Source organism: Gymnoscopelus braueri (genome assembly GCF_963280865.1).
Source record: "Gymnoscopelus braueri genome assembly, chromosome: 15".
NCBI classification, from domain to species: Eukaryota; Metazoa; Chordata; class Actinopteri; order Myctophiformes; family Myctophidae; genus Gymnoscopelus; species Gymnoscopelus braueri.
The window spans coordinates 43,029,196-43,044,761 of NC_137620.1; the positions used below are offsets into that span (position 1 = coordinate 43,029,196).

Consider the following 15,566-nt stretch of genomic DNA (forward strand, 5'->3'; position numbering starts at 1 on the left):
GTCACTTCCTCAAACCCACTCTGCTTCTCATTATTTTTAGATGTTTGCCAGGCTGACTGCATCTCTTTACAATAACAAAGGCACATACAGCACAAATGCGTCGCATTCCTATTTTTACCGACAAAGTCTCTCCAAAAATTCAATTCAAGTAAAAATGAAAATAGCCTTTCTTTCTTTCACATGTTGAGAATGAGAGAATGAGAACACTAAGGAGCAAGCCGTTAGGAATCCTTACACGTTCTAAAGTGAGAAACAGCCTACTGTCCAGGTTCATTTCAAAGCACTCAAGAAACTTCAATGTATGAATTTCACATGACTTGATTTTAGGAAGGAAGGGCCATATACTTTTTTTTTAGAAATGTATTTAATGTTTTATTTTTTCTTCTTCTTTTTCCTTTTTTTGGGCGGTGAAACCGCCCCTATATGTGAGGTTTGGACATTTGCACCCAACCCTGCGCTGTGATTGGCCACCAGTGTACCCCCCTAACCCTGCACCGTGGCCAATCACAGTCTATTCAGGCCTATGATTGGCTAGTGAAACATGACACATGTGCATAGCCCTAAAAATAGGACTATGCACTTTTTAAGTGAACTTCCATCACTGTGATGACCACTGTGACCACACCGCCCACTTCACACTGGGTGTGATTTTTTAATTTAAAGGATATTTGTGTCCACGACCCAAAAATGGGTCCCGACCCACTGTCTGGGAACCACTGCTTTGTATTGCACCAGGCTTTGATTTTAATATTAGGAAAAGTAGAGGAAAGTAGGAAGTAGGTATTTCAGTTTGTTCTGTGCAAGGGTCCCTGGCACGGAAACGTCTTTGTGAGAGGCTGGCAAGGTTGAAGTGTTTACATGTTCGTATTTTGTTTTTGATAAGAGCACAAGCTCTTACGATGTGTTTGAAGTGGCTGAAGATGGACAGAATCCACTCAAACATACAAGCTAATGGATGCACGAGGAGAATTATTTCTTTGGTGCAAATGGACAACATCCACTCAAGACTCAGAAAAAAGCTACAAATGGATGGTTTGTGATGGTTGAAGTGCACTCAAAAACGTTGTGCTCTTTTATGTTGCGGTGCCCCTGAAAATGTTCTTTTTTCTTCTGGGTTTTTCTGCCTTTATCTGTAGTATATAGTGGAGATGGACAGGAAACGGAGAGAGAGAGAAAGATTGTCGGGAACGGGACTCAAGCTGTCAGGTTACATTCGAGCCTATGTGCCCCGACCGCGATCCGGGCCAGCGATGTACTTTTGTCAAGCTACATGGTGAAAAAAACTATAATAATGGCTGAACTACTTGAAAGCTACATTATTCTGAAAGTGGTGAGAAGTAGCGAAGTATAGTAGCAGCAGACATTTCCGTCTGTTTTGTTTCTTTGTACGCACGCATGTGCGCGTCCGTGCGCGTCCGTGTCCGTGTGAACTGTTCGAGTGAAACAGAATGGAACCGAGTGCAGCCGAGAAAAATGGAACGAGCCGCCATCGTTTTCTGCTGCGCCGTTTTTACTTTTTACTTTCGGTTTGAAAACGCTCTCAAACTTCTTTTTTGAGGCACGGAATCTACTTTTAAGATATCGTTTGGATAGAATTTAGTTGTTTAACTTCATATATGTGGTCAATTTATCATGACCGAGCCTATTTAAAAATACAAATTCCAGAGAACCGGCCGGGGCGGGCAGTGACACGCATTGTATCCGAATAAAGCAACCTATTTTCGGCATGGCCCGTTCAGAAGTCCCCCCTGAGTCACCCCCTGGTGGTCGGGGAAACAAACTGCTGATGAGGAGGGGGGGGGGGGAGTGGAGGGGCGGTGTTTGACAACATTTTTTTTCTTTTTTTAATCTCTGAACTTGCCTAGAATCCCTTTAAGTACATATGAAGTAACCCCCTGGGGTCCTTGCATGGGGTTCAGGGGGTCACCTGCAGCAAGATGTGTTATAGCATTAAAAATCTGTTTAACCACTTTAACCCTATATAATTGAATGGGACATTATCACGTTTTATCAGACCATTGAATGGGCGAGGTATAGGCGACACACTGACCTGCCCGCGATTTATCAGACCATTCACTGGATGTTATCTGGACATAGGACAGTAGTCTGACAGGAAATGGGGAGAGAGAGAGATGGGGAGTGACATGCAGCAAAAGCCGTCGGGATCGGGACTCGAACCTGCGACACGCTGTCAGGCTACACTGAGCCTATACTATAGGTGCCCGAGCCGCTACGCCAGCGGTCCAGGCCATTTAACACTTATTTTAACCAAAGAAAATCACTTACCCTGCCTTTAAAATATACTCCCTCTGCGTTCATTGTTTCATGACATAGAATTCCAATAACTTCCTTTCGTATTACAACCGTAATCCTTTCATCTCCATGTAGTAGTGGAGTGGTATTTGCAGTAGTACAGAATCAATAACTTTATAGTTAATATCGCTCCAGATACTGTAAATACTGTACTGTACTCCCACTGCCTTTTCTCTGCCTCCTCTCCTCGGTGGAAGACATCCACATTTTTTACTTAAGTAAAAGTATCAATACTCTATAGTAGAAATAGCCTGTTACAAGTACAAGTTTGGCATTCAAAATTTACTTGAGTAAATGTCCAAAAGTATTGGCATCAATATGAACTTGAAGTACCAAAAGTAAAAGTACTCATTATGCAGAATGTCCCATTTCACAAGTTGAAAATGTATAAGAACCCTTTGAAAATAGCAGATCTACAAGCTCACAATGCGTCGCATCGCGGCGCATTGTGAGCTTGTAGATCTGCTATTTTCAAATGGCTGAAATATATACAGGCCTAGGGCTGAAGTGGTTAATGTAATGTAATTTAAAGTAAATAGTAACTAAAGCTGTCAAGTAATTGTAGTGGAGTAGAAAGTACAATATTTGCCTCTGAGATGTAGTGGAGTAGAAAATTATTGAAAATTGGAAATACTGAAGAAAGTAAAAATACCTCAAAATTGTACTTAAGTACAGTACTTGAGCAAATGTACTTAGTAACTTTGCACCACTGAAGCCAGTGAACGCACAGGCTACGCTTCTCTATTAATCTTTATTAGTCATTCTCCCTGCATGCTGTTGTATGTCTTCACTGTCAGACCTTGTAGATCGGCTATTTTCACTACTTTTGAGTGACACTCTTGCAGGTATTGATTTAGGAGAAAATATATATATATATGGAGATGCAAGAATTGTGCCCGACAGCAACAATATGTTATTGCTGCTACAATATCTGAGGAATAGGAACAAGTTTTAAGGAGGAGTTTTATGTATCCGTACACAAGATGTAACAGTATAAAGGTTGATTCACCTTGAGATATTGGACTCATATGAGGATTTATGGATAAGCAACGTTTCTGGTCATAATAATAACCAGTGGTGGAAAAAGTGCAACATTTTTTTTTACTTAAGTAAGAGTATCAATACTGCAATGTAGAAATACTCTTTTACAAGTAAAAGTCTGGAATTAAAAATATACTTGAGTAAAAGTACAAAAGTACTGGTATCAGAATGTACTTAAAGTGCCTAAAGTACCTAAAGTAGAAAGTACTCATTATGCAGAATGTCCCATTTCACACGTTTTAAAATGTATAAAAATCTTTTGAAAATAGCCGATCTACAAGCTCACGACGCATTGTGAGCTTGTAGATCTGCTATTTTCAAATGGCCAAAATATAAGGCTGAAGTGATTAATGTATACTTTGTGATAATAATCAAAATCTACAAAGTAACTAGCAACTAAAGTTTTCAAATAATTGTAGTGGAGTAAAAGTACAATATTTGCCTCTGAGATGTAGTGGAGTAGAAGTAAAAGTATAGACAATTGGAAATACTCCAGTAAAGAGGGGGGGGGGGGGGGGGGGGGGTCACTTCCTGATTTGCCTACGTAATTGGAGACGTTTGGAAATGCGAGACGAATAGGACCCTGGCCAGACTGATAGCAAAGTGCTAAAAGTGCTAAAAATCCACCGAACGTAGCCGATCAGTCTCGATTCCAGGCTAGAATGAATTGGCATAACGACTAAATTGGGGAGAAAAAGAGGTAAAAAATACACACTTAGTTTAATGTCTAGCTTCTTCAGACTGTAGCTGTTGTGTGAGATCACACAACGCAAGTCAGGTGATCGGTATTGTTGACAATAATGTTGAACCTTGAATCTTGAACTCTTCCTCCATTGGTCCTGATCAAGGACGTACAAAAAAGCTAAAACTAAAACAAAACTAAAAACTAAAGAATATAGCATACGGTACATGATCCGTCTTTATTTTGTTTGCTTATTAGAAAGTCAAGGGAATTATTAATGTCTGCAGCAAAGCAAATACTTGATAAACAGCACTGGTTGATGTAATACCCTAGAGAAAAACATGTTTTTATGTGTAGACATGCCAGAACATGATGATGAAATCAATGTCAGGATGGAGGGAGTGTTGAATGAAGTCTCGCATTAGTACACTCTGCACTGGTAGGCTACTCAACATCAGGTCCAAGGTCCACCATGGGGTCCAAATGGACCTGTAAGGGTCTGTAACTCTGAGAGTATCTGTGTCATTTCAGATTTTAGCCGTGTACATATACTGTAGAAACAAGTTAAAAAAAAAAAATCTGCAAGCCTGCACATCTGCTATTTTAGATTTTTTGGGGAAAAACTGTTTGAAAAATATTTAATCATTTTGAATTTCTTAACACATATTCAGTCTGAAAGCCCTCTCAGTGCAGCCTTTTTTTTAGATGGGGGCGTGGCCAAAGTGGGACTCTTTGGCGATTGGTTCATACTGGATTATCCCGATCAGACCGGGCGGCCGGTTAGATTTTCAACCGAGAAAAACTGCCTTCTTAAAAAAATATATATATTATCCCACGATTTTTGTAACCCTTTTTCACCCAGTGCCAATTTTCGAAGTGATCCTGGACGCTACACAAGCCTAGGGAGCCCAGGGCCGAGCTCATGCCTCCTTCAATGCATGAGAGCCAACCGAACCCAGGACCTTCTAGCTGTGAGGCGACCAGCCCCTGAATGCGAGGCTAGCGATTCAGGGGCTGGAGCCAGGCTATAGGTCCGCGGCCAAATACATTATCATTTTGGGGGTCCTTGGCACGAAAAGGTTTGAGAACTAGTGATTTAGAAGGCATTCTTAAAGCGTTAAAGGAGGAGGCGGGGCTGAGCTTTGGCAGCGGGTCGTAACATAACCTCTGTGCTCCGCTGTTCTGCCTGTCAGTGCTCAGTGTTCAGCCACAGCGCTCTCCACGGTGCCACATGGACTTACAGCAGCCATCAATCACACATCCAGCCATGTTGGAGAAACTTTCACTCATCACTCTCGTCAAATGTTACAGAGAGAGGTCTGGGGGATCACTGGGGCCTCTGGTGGGGAAGAGGAGGAGGAAGAGGGGGAGGATGGTATCCCCCCCCACCCCCAGTTTTTTAGATAAAATAAATATATAAGATGGGTACAATGATAACCTGGCACCAATTTTCATGCCAAGGACCGCCAAATTGATTATATATTTGACCGCCGACCCCATCTGAAAAGAGTTTGTGCCAGGGACCCCTCAGAAGAGAAGAATTGTGCTAAAATTGTTCAAAATTATTGAATATTTTCCAATACTTTCAAATTTCTATTTTTTTTGCAGATGTACAAGCTCGCAAGTGACACACCGTGAGCTTGTATATCTGCTGCTATGTTTTTTTTACAGCCAACTATAAACCACATGATATTAAGAGGTTAAAATGATTGTGATGCTATGTTAACTACTTTTGCTGGGGACCCTCACCCCCTGGTACCCCCCCCCCCCCCCCCTACATCATTGGTTTGTCAACCTCTTGTACGAGAACCACATTTCTCCTGTATGTAGTGTAATGTTCTTAGTCAGTGCAGCGTGTGATGAAAATTGTTATGGTGATGATCTTAGATCTCTTCCCGCCAACATGCTTTTCACACACACACACACACACACACACACACACACACACACACACACACACACACACACACACACACACACACACACACACACACACACACACACACACACACACACACACACACACACACACACACACACACACACACACACACACACACACACACACACACACACACACACCCAACTGATTTTCAGCAGTGCACAGCTAGAATATTTTCCTAATTGAAACTCTAAAATATATATATATATATATATTTTTTTGTTGTGGACTAAACAACACAATTGGCCTCACGATGTCCATTTCTCAAATTGTACTATATACTTGAGGGGACATTTGGCATTCACAAGAATACTAATACAATTACGCACACACACACACACACACACACACACACACACACACACACACACACACACACACACACACACACACACACACACACACACACACACACACACACACACACACACACACACACACACACACACACACACACACACACACACACACACACACACAAATTATGCACTGGGCATTATGCAGGCATCATTCACCCACACTCAGTGCTGGGAGGTCATTACAGAATCCCATGGGCAGTGTGTCTGCATGTACCTCTGTAGTCCTGTACGTCTCAGCTGCCAATAATCCTTATAATTGATGCCTCCCCCTTCCTAAGTCCTTAATGGTGCTTTTAATATTTATGGCAAAGCGGAGGGCCGGGCAGCAGGCTGCTTCATAATAGTCCATGCCCCCCCCCCCCCCCCGCTGTTTTATTGTCATGGTGGTGTCTCACATTCATGTCAGTAAATACATTTAAATCCCAGAATGCCGTAAATAATGGCGAGCCACGCGCAGCCACACATTATTGTCTCCCCGCGACCGACCAGCTTTTCTTAAGCGCCGGTCGTAAAGAACGTTTTGTCGAGCCTCTCCCTACGGACGCTTTATTTTGCATAACAAGTGTTTTATAGCGTGAGATAAATCACCGTGTGGCCAGCAACGCTTGTCAAACACACGCGCACGCACACACACACACACATGCACGCACGCACGCACGCACGCACACACACACACACACACACACACATACGTGTCGGCTGCCTTCTTTGCATGCTTGTGCATGCGTCCACTCACTCGGTAGAGGAGAACCCCAGCATCCCTATTCTGGGGGGATGCTAGCAGATCTACAAGCTCACAACGCGTCGCGCTGCGACGCGTTGTGAGCTTGTAGATCGGCTTTTTTCGACAAAGAGGTTCGGTGTAGAGGGAGGAAAAAGAGCAAGTATACAGAGCCAAAAGTCACGTAGTATTGAGGGGTTTAAGTGGTCACGCACAAACACCTATACAATTAATTATGACCCGTTCTTATTCATTGATAGAATGTACTATGAACTAGAAGGTCAGGTAGGTTATTGTGGGCCAGCAATGTTCGGAATTCAGTCATTATAGAAAGCAAAACTCCGCCTCCTGATGGCGCTATAATAGAACAATGTGAAAAGGGTGGCTTTTACTTGCTTGGCCTTTCGCACCATTTGGACACCGCGTTCATGATTTGAGGCATTTTGTTCAAAACAAGCCACTCCTGCAAACTTTAGATGCCAATCTTAGCCAATCAGGATGGAATATGAAGAATCGGACAGATCCGTCTTGATCACATGACTATAGAGATAATGTGTACCGATTTGCGTGATGTCATTTTTGTTGTTGTTGCAAGTATCGGCCTCCTGGTGGCGCTATACAGTAACAGGCTGATGTGAAACATTTGGGGCAGAGGTTCTGTTCTGGCATGCAGGGAGTGTGTGTGCAGAGTTTGACGTTGATAGCTGTTGACGGACGGACGGACGGACGGACGGACGGACGGACAGGGAGCAAAACATAGTCTCGGCCACGCCTTTGGCCCGGCGTAGACAAAAATACACATTAACATATTAAAGGTAGTGTAAAAGAGTTCTTTCTTATGAGGGCTAGGTAGACAGAATGTAAAACCAAATGTTGCAATAATCCGGATTTATTTTTCTTAAGGTGCACAAAAAAATGTGGTTCAAAAATAGTTTCCAAAAAAAAGTAATTAAAAAAAACACAAAACAATAAACTTACATGCTTCAAACAAGCAACAGTCCAGAGACCTAACTGACTCTGTCAGACTGACATAAAGTGCATAGCTCTAGCAGCAGCCCCTGACTTTTCCTCTCCAGGCCTGAGACTAGACTGACTAATATCAAGTACCTGTATGGCCTCTACCTAGTGGCCTCAACCATGTCAAAAGACAGGTAACCTCAACACATTCACCTAACATACAAGTGAACTCAAACAAAGAAAACATTTTCCAAACTTTACAGAAATCATTCAAATCAATCAAAAGGTAAGTATTAATCATGTTTAACAACACACCTCTTTTCAATCACAAAATACCTTATACAGAAAAATCCCACACTCCCCTGTCAAATGGTATATGTCCCAATTCCCCTACCCTCCATATAAGGAGCACTGTGGTCACGTGTTACTCTTTTCAGATCCTCAGACCAGGAAGAGGACATGGCAAGTATGGGTGTTTGTTTGGTGTGGTGAGGAGCTTTAAACTGTTGAGATAAAATAAAGTGGTTATGTTTTAAACAAACAATTGTCTCTGTGTTGTTTGTATAAATGAAATGAGTAGTATGATAAATGCATATGTTAAACAGAAAATAATGAAAATAATGGAACATGTGAGGCTATAAAGGTAAAGTGGGAAAGGCAGTGTCTGTCTTTACCACAGGTAGGGTAAGTGATATTTTTTGGTATTTATTTTTTGTTTTGGTTAAAATATTAAAGTACTATTCTGATAGTAATCATTGCTACAGAGCGTTTGTTCGGTCACAGGGGTCTCTCCAGCTCTTTAGTAAACAGAATATAAATACATTTTCAGGTAGGTGACATCATTTAAGCCAATCAGGAGAGAGCACTGAAAATGCATTTTCTGTTTAATAAAGAGCTGGAGAGACATAGAGACTCCTTTTACTGAACAAACACTCTATAGCATTGAGTACTATCAGAATATAGAGCTATTTAACACTTATTTTAACCAAAGTAAATCACTTACCCTACCTTTAATAGAAAAGATAATGTAAACAAAACATTCATTTGACAAAACACTGGTGATAGTGCTGTCAAACAAGTCTATGAAGCTACATACTGTATGACATCTATGAAAAAGTTTAATCTGCAACACAATGTTATACAATATGTAGTAGGGGACCCTGCTTCATCTCTCTCTCTCTCTGCTGAGGGGTTAGCAGCAGAGCAACGGCATAAAAGAAAAAACATTTGCATGACAAACAGTCTAAAATACGTATTAGTTATTTATTATTATCACCAACCTGAAGAATGTGTTGTCTGTCCTATAAGCAGGCTGTCTGACAGCCCCCCTGGGTCAGTTGGGGGGGGGGGGGGTGAATCAGGTAGATGCATGGGCCAGCGGCCAGCAGGCTGTAGAGGGAGATAGATGTTGTTTCAGAGAGGTGCTGATGGGGGCAGGTCTCCTAGCTACACTACTCCATCCCTGTCTCGTTGCTCTGCTTGTTTGTGCAGCAGCGCTGCAGTGCTTTGCTGGAGGGGGAGGGGGGGAATGGTGGGTGCTCTGCGGGAGGCTAGTTCTCTATGACAGCGGTTCTCAACCTTTTCAGAACCCCCCCAAAAAAAATCATATTTGAACTGTGGTTCGTCCTCCTCACCCTGACTGACAAGCACTTGGAATTGTAGGAGTTGAAGCATTACATTTTAATCCACAGATATATACGTCTTTGCGAGACGTTGTGAGCATGTAGATGGGCTTTTTTCACAATTTATGCCTTTTTCTCAGGTAATATTTCATAATTTGGCCATTGTTTGACAATTTTGGTTGATTACTTTTTACGTAGTACTATTGTCTCATTTTTGTAATTTTTTCGGAGTATGAAAAAGGTCTTAAAGGGTCTACACCATGAAAATCACTTTTTTCTTGGTTTTTTGTATTTTTTGGGGTCCCCAGTGTCTCTTGTACCCAAAAAAATGTTTTTTTTTTTTAATTCAGTCATTCCTTCTCATTTCATGGATTTCCAGAATGGGCGTGTCTGAACAGGCGATCTCAGAATGGAAATGTTTATGATGTCACAAACATTATTGATGGCAAACCCAATGTTAAATGAAAAGTGCCCGAATCGCTCCGAAACTTTTTCTACCCCCCCTAAGTGGGGGTCTACGAACAAATACTTCGGGCTCGGATTTTGGCTCCGCCCCCCGGAAGTGGGTGAAACAGGCACCTCAAACACTTGGTGGAATTGTTCAAAAATGTTCAAAGTGTTTTTTTTTCGATTTTGTATTTTTCTTAGATGCTTCTTTTTATGCAGAATTTTTCCATTTTTTTCTTTTTTTTAATACTTTTTTTAAATATTTTTTTGTATTAACAGACAGAATTGCTCAGTAGCCCCCCCCTGCCCAAGAGGACGTTTTGGTATTGCAGCTGAAAGCGCTGTATAAGCCAGAGACAATTGACTTGGGATGAGTATATCTGAGTGATGATTTAGGCTCAAACCTTTTGAAAAAGGTTTGAGGGACATACACCATATGATATTAAATATCAAATATTTTTTTTAAATTCATGGTGTAGCTCCTTTAAAAGTCATCTGAGCATGTAGATGGGCTACATTTTCATAGTTTTTGCCCTTTTCTCAGGTAATATTTCCCAATTTGACCAATGTTTGACAGTTTTGATTGATTACTTTTGACGTAGTAATAGTCTTATTTTTTTGTAGTATTTTGGAGTATTAAAAAGGTCTTAAAGGGACACTTCACCCAAAAAGGATTGGTGTGTGTGTGTGTGTGTGTGTGTGTGTGTGTGTGTGTGTGTGTGTGTGTGTGTGTGTGTGTGTGTGTGTGTGTGTGTGTGTGTGTGTGTGTGTGTGTGTGTGTGTGTGTGTGTGTGTGTGTGTGCGTGCGTGCGTGCGTGTGAAAGATCACCACCATTACAATTAGGATCACACGCTGCACTGACTAAGAATATTACAACACATGTAGGAACAGTGGTGGAAAAGGTACTCAAATGTTTTACTTAAGTAAAAGTATCAATACTGCAATATAGAAATACTCTGTTACAAGTAAAAGTCCCAAATTCAAAATTTACTTGAGTAAAAGTACAAAAGTATTGGTATCAAAATGTACTTAAAGTACCAAAAGTAAAAATACTAAAATGTTTGAAAATAACAGATCTACAAGCTCACAACGCGTCGCGACGCGTTGTGAGCTTGTAGATCGGCTATTTTCAAATAGCCTAGGTATTAAAAAGGGCTAAAGTGGTTAATGTATGTTTTATAATGTAATAATTGATATCCAAAAAGTATTTAGTAACTAAAGTTTTCAAATAATTGTAGTGGAGTAAAAGTACAATATTTGTACTTTTAGTGCAAATATGGAGTAGAAGTAAAAGTAGTAGTGGAGTAGAAGTAAAAGTATTGGAAATTGGAAATACTCAAGTAAAGTACAAATACCTCAACATTGTACTTAAGTACAGTACTTAAGTAAATGTACTTAGTTACTTTACACCACTGTGTAGGAGGCTCCTGCACTTAAAAGCGTTCATCATGCCAACGGTTCTCAAAGTAGGGTCTACAAGCTCACAACGAATCACAATCGTGTACTTGTATTTACCATTTTCAAAAAATCTTGAAAAGATTTTGCATATTTTGAACACTTAAATGTGAACACTTTAACGACACTACTCTTGTATGGGTGTCCTCCCTGGCACACAATCTTTTCAGATGAGGATCCGCGGGCAAATACAGATTAATTTAGGGGGGTCTGAGGACCACTGCTCCATGATGTACTGCACTTATTTGGTGCAGAAGTACAAGTTATCTTAAAAGAAGAAGAGGAAAAAAATGGCTTATTAAGTGTTTCAAAATGAATACAAGAGAACCGGGCACTTTAATTTGTGAAGTGGGACCAGTGCCCACTAGAGAAGAGGGACCACTTCTCTAGTGTGGGCACTTCTATGAAGTGTGCCCCGTGCAGATCTGTATGCACTTTGAACTTTATTAATCCTGTGTGCATGGGGGGGAACACTGTTTCAGCTTCATGCTGATGATGGCTGCTCAGATGGTCGTAATGATCACTCATGGGGGGTGGTTGTGGTGTGAGGGTTGTTAAGGGTTAAGTGTCTTGCTCAGGGACACTTTGACACTTATTCTGGGGCGGGGCGGGAGAGGAACCAGTGACCTCCTGATTATAGGCGGATTATGAGACAAGTCGGGCACAGACTTGTAAAAGGGTCCCCCACCCTATACCCTTGTATATCTGCTATTTTTGAATAGCCAAAGTATACGATATGGTTAAAAGTGGTTAAAATGATTGTGATACTATATTAACTAACTCTGCTGGGGACCCCTGGTAGCCCACCCAAGGACCCCACTTTGAGAAGCAATGGCATAGACAATACCAAACACAATGCCACACTCACCAGCATCTCAACAGAATGCATAGTGCACATGTAAACAAATAACATATTGGCATGAATGAATAATTTGCCTAGAAATGCAAAGTTAACAACTCAAATACATTTTTTTTTAGTATACCACATTCGCCATTATTCATTTGTTTTGTAAAGTATGAACTAAATCAAGCATACATTTTTTTCCTTGAGATGATGTGCCTTGAGAGGCAAAATTGTGCTGTCTGTCTGTCTGTCTGTCTTTAAATCGAGAAAATGGCCCAGTTCACCCCCCAAAAAACTGTCCCGGTTTTCTCCAGTGCCCAGTTCTCTGGTTAACCTTCAAAATGCCATTAGCAAATGAACGAGAAACAATTGAGCAAACAAACAAAAATGTAAAACGCCGTATTTACAATACAGACTTGATCCTGGTTAATATTAGCTGGTTGATATTTCTCACTAAAGTCCAAAACTCGGCTGCCAGAGTTTCTCACCCTGCGACCAAGCCTTAATTGGCAGCATATCACCCCCCCCCCCCACGCCTGAACAGCTGCTCTGTCTTCCTGTTAAGTTCTGCATCATTTACAAACCATTTTAAATGCTGACCCTGGGAGCTGAGTTCCAAGATTTCCTATGCATTCGAGCAAATGGCAAATAAGGTCTATATACTCTTCTTTTCTATTCTACCTCTCAGCAGTGGTGTAAAGTAAAGAAGTACATTTACTCAAGTACTGTACTTAAGTACACTTTTGAAGGAATATGGAGTATTTCCCATTTTCAATACTTTTACTTCTACTCCACTACACCTCAGAGGAGAATATTGTACTCCACTACAATTATTTGCCAGCTTTAGTTACTAGTTACTTTGCAGATATAAATGATTACATTATAAAACATGCATTAACCAGTTTAGCCCTATTTTATACATAGGCTTTTGAAAATAGCCGATCTACAAGCTCAAAAGCTCGTAGATCTGCTATTTTCAAACATTTTAGTACTTCTACTTTTGGTATTTGAAGTACATTTTGAAGCCTGTACTTTTTACTCAAGTAACATTTTGAACACAGGCATTTTACTTAGTAATAGAGTATATTGAGGTATTGATACTTTTAATTAAGTAAAATATCTTCTTCCACCACTGCCTCTCAGACACATACTCCCTCACGGAACCTGCGATCCACAGACTTGGATCTCCTCTCTATCAGCCCAAACTAGCATGCAAACCTTTGGGGACAGAGTGTGGCATGCCCCCCACCCCATCTATCAGCCCCCCACCCTGTGGAACTCTCTCCCAATGGAGATTCACCATGCTCAACCTCTGGACTCTTATAAGGCTGCCTTCTTTTTTTTTTTACGCCACAATTTTGTAACCCTTTTTTTTCCACCAAGTGCCAATGCCTATAAGCTTGTAATGCTGGGCGCTACGCTCCCTCAGCCAGCCTGGGGAGAGCCCCGAACTGAGCTCAAGCTTCCTTCAACGCATGAGGTGCTAGCAAGCCGCTTCTTATCACCTGACAGGGGGGAGTTTCCCCGGTTGGACGTAGCGCGTGGAAGGAACACGTTATTCATACCAGTTCCTTTACGCGCCCCGGCTGACCAGGGGGAGGCAGTATAGAGACCAGGATTACTGCATGGACCTTCTAGCTGTGAGGCGACAGCGCTATACCGACTGCGCCACCGTGCCTTAAAAAGACGTCTATTCTCTCAAGCCTATGGCAACTAGTTGTTTGTTTTCTTTATTGGGTTGGTTGTTTTTCTACAGTAGCCGACATAAGAGTTTGCATCTCTTGAAAGGCACTATATCAATTTAACCTATAATTAGTTTTTTATACAAATTGCGGAGAGTCTATGTAATGCTAATGTGCCACTGCGTATGATACAAATATATTAATTAATGTAAACCACACATAATTAGCTGGACAATAGGATGATAGCAGTGCGTACGGAGCACCATAAATTGCTCGTTTTCAAAATGGGTTTTTCAGTGACGAACGAAAGCGCGCGAGAGAGAGAGAGCAGTATCATTAAAGCCACACATTGTGGAGTAACTGCGTATTCAAAGGCTGCCACATCAGGACAAAAGGAAAACGCAGGCTTTGTCTGCACATTATATGATAAGCAATTCAAAATGACATTTAGGTTGAATGAAAGCTCAAACACGACCACACACCACACTGAGGCCGAGGAAATGCATTTCGACTTCACAGCAGGGGCGCGTCCACTGGAAATGCCCGTGGTTTTGAAACCATTTAGACCCGGGGAAATAATCTGTCATTTTTTAGATTTTCTTTTGGCTATTAAAAAATAGCAGATATACAAGCTCGTAGCGCGGCACCGAGTGCCGTGCTACGAGCTTGTAGATCTGCAATATTTTTTTACTCAAATCTTTGACTTCTGGGGATTCTACAAATGTCTTCTAAATCCCCCAAAAAAAACATTCTGAAAAATGTATAGGTTGCTATAATATCAGTGGTGCTCAAACTTTTTCATGTCAAGGACCCCCATAATTATATGTATTTGGCCGCGGACATAATATTTGAGTATATATATATATATATATATATATATATATATATATATATATATATATATATATATATATATATATATATATATATATATACACACACACACTATATGTTTGAACTGCCCAACACTATAATAAGTATCTAACTAAACCATGTTTCTTGGGCTGTACAATTACAAATTCGTATTCCTTTAAAAAAATAGGCTGATTATTAAATAAAAACTAAAACATACAGGTATAAAGTGTTTTTCGGTACTGCCATCTGCGGCACTGTTTCCATCTAAATATTTAAAAAAAAGTTTAAACAACAAAAATCACAACTTTTAATCAATTATTATTATGTATGTTTTCATAAATAAACTCAGAAAATCTTTCCATTCATATTTTTTTTTAAGTATAAGAAGTAGTGAAAATAGCAGATCTACAAGCTGTGAGCTTGTACATCTGCACTAGTTTTGGTTTCGGGGCAAATGTCTAATTTCTCTTTTGGGTTCTCTTGCCCACGCTTAACCACTTAAACCCTCTATTCTCAGTAGAAACTGACCAGAGTTACAACTGCACTTGGGACCGCCAGAATTGGGATGCTGGGGTTCGAGTGGTTAAAGCATGACATCAGATTATGCTGTACTTTTGGTGAGTGAGTGTGACATCTACTGTACAC

At 40.8% G+C, this 15,566-nt stretch overlaps 1 long non-coding RNA gene across 1 annotated transcript in view; it reads left to right on the forward strand.

Annotated features, from left to right (window-relative positions):
* The first annotated feature begins 1,997 nt into the window (after positions 1-1,997).
* The window catches only part of LOC308102339, a 99,508-nt gene continuing 85,939 nt past the window's right edge, over positions 1,998-15,566 (forward strand). Inside the window, exon 1 of the long non-coding RNA XR_013934644.1 lies at positions 1,998-2,031. This is a non-coding gene — a long non-coding RNA (uncharacterized lncRNA). The remainder of the gene's footprint in view (positions 2,032-15,566) is intronic.